Below are 2,500 nucleotides of genomic sequence, written 5' to 3' on the forward strand. Positions count from 1 at the left end.
AATCATGGCACCAAATACAGTGATAGATTGAATGAGCAAAGGCAAGAGGTTGCATCACCGAGCCCCGAGGAACGATGGAGCACAGGGACACGTTCGGTGCCTTGGGTTTTGATAACCTGAGGAAGTAAGTGAGGCGAGAATTTAAAACGATGATTTTGGTATATGGAGGTTGGTCTTGTGACAGCCTGGTAATCGTTGTTTAAAGGGATAATGGAAGGTGGTTACAATGCGCACTTTGAGGGTTAATTTAGATTGTAGCAACGAGAAACTTGCCCCTAATTTATTATCATTATCATGATTATTCATTTTTCATCATTATTATCATTATGATCATGCTCCTCCTCATCATCATTATCATAATTACCATTATCATTATCAATTTTAAGATAATCATCATCGTTATTGTTATCACTAGCATTATCTTCATGGTTTAGTCATGGCTGAGGGTCATTTTTCTGCCATGTTCCTTTTTTGAACGAGCATCAAGAACGAGCAGCCGGGCGATGTCCCCAGGCAATCAGGTGGACATTCAAGGGGCATCTGGTGCAGTGCGAGGAATGTTTTTTCTTTCTTTCAAATTCAACACTGCAGCTCTGTGGTAGCGTTCTTGGCTGGCAATCTTGCTGACCTGGGTACCATTGTATACTGTCAGTGGATGGTAACCCCGGACATTTCTTGCACACGGTAATTTTGAAGGGTAATAAACAGACAACCACAATTGAAATCACAAGAACCTATCACCGCAGCCTAAATTGTTATCATTATTATTACCCCTGTTATGTCACACGTGTTTCAGTGGGCAAGGACACCTGATGGTGCATGATGCGTCATCGTATTGGTGTAGATGCTTATTCCAGAAAGAAAATGGCCATCTTTTTGGTGAAGTTCTTGTATGTTTTTTTTTTTTTTTTCTCTCTCTCTCTTTCCTTCTCCCGTTCTTGTTTTCTTCTCCCTCCTTCTCTTTCTTTCTTTCCCATCTTTTTGTTGCTTACGCGAAATAACACCGATATCCTTTTCATATTCGCATCTACATATGTTTTCACAGTGGCTGTTCGTGCAGGCTCACGTTTCATAGAGGGCGTGGATTGGCTTGACAGACGGCGAATGATTCCGAAGCAGTATCTTTCATAATCAAATATGAACCATTGATAAAAATACGTACAATGTTACATCTAGTGAAGTGGAGTACGCTTTTTTTACATTTACTGTTTGACTGCCGTTTTTTTTTATTTATTCATTTTTTTTATTGCCATGTTTGACTTCGCTTTGCACAGAAAAAAGTATTTTTTGACATGGCGAGCTTTCAAGATTTCAAGTGATTGAAAGTGTCGCCAGAATGTAAACATAACTGGTCGGGTTCGTCTCGCGTTCAGCTCGTCAGCAAGTCTCTTTTTTTTTTTCATGACAATAATTCTTTTATCATAAGCACAAGGAGCATTTCAATGGGCGAGTCGCAAAACATATATCTGAATTACGAAGTCACTGATCACTATCCATAATTTCTAACCCGCCCAGGCAGAGCGAAAGCCCAAACTACGTCGTCTATCTACACGACTATTATTGTGACACAAACAAGGCAATAAGTACACGAAGCCAGTCAGTTTGGTGATGCAAAATCGATATGTTTATTATTCTTTCTCTAAAGAAAGGTAATTAATTTGATAATCACGATAAATTTGTTTAGATCAGTTTTTTTTTTTTTTTTTTTTTTTTTTTTTGGGGGGGGGGGGGGGTGATCGAATCTCACGGTCTCAAAAGGTTCGACCGAATTCTTTCAAAACGCATGTCTGCTCTTCACAGGGCTATCAGTTAGACATTACACAATAAAGAGTAATACTTACATTGATTTACTGAATGTAGATTCATTTGAAACTATAGCGTTTCAGTCATCAGAATTTTACTCCGGGGATTACAACGCTTATTGTTATAGAACATACATATGACACTGGACAAATCTTTTTAGAATGTGTCAATTTTGCTAATTTTCAGTGCGCTTGCCAGTCTTGAACTTTGATGCATTCTTTTTTTTTTATAAATTATTATTATTATTGTTTATTTATTTTTTGCCAAATTTCAAAGTTTCTGTAAGTTTCGGTTCTCGTTATGGTGCAATATTCGCTCGAACTAAAATATTTGTGAAAAAAAACGTATAGTAGATATAACATGGTATAGATATGACAAATCCCACCGAACGTGTAAACGCACTTTATACCAATATGCCGTTACGACAATATGCATGATTGATATTTTGCAAGGGACTTTCAATTGCTTCCAATTGTGTGTGTATTCGCGTACGTAAATTTGCGTTTGTCTATCACTCGAAGTTGTTGCTTGAATTACTATTAACCTGTATTTGCTTGCTTTGCAGTTGACAAAACCATCGTTGGATCATTAAAACTGGGGGACATTACCGATGGTGTATTTTCACTATACTGATGAAAAGCTTTGGGTATGATAAGTTAAAATCGGTTTTCGCGACTGACTGTGCGTAATATGATTA

This window comes from Penaeus japonicus, unplaced genomic scaffold, assembly GCF_977035675.1.
Source record: "Penaeus japonicus unplaced genomic scaffold, GWHDUDI00000001_assembly GWHDUDI00000014, whole genome shotgun sequence".
NCBI lineage: Eukaryota > Metazoa > Arthropoda > Malacostraca > Decapoda > Penaeidae > Penaeus > Penaeus japonicus.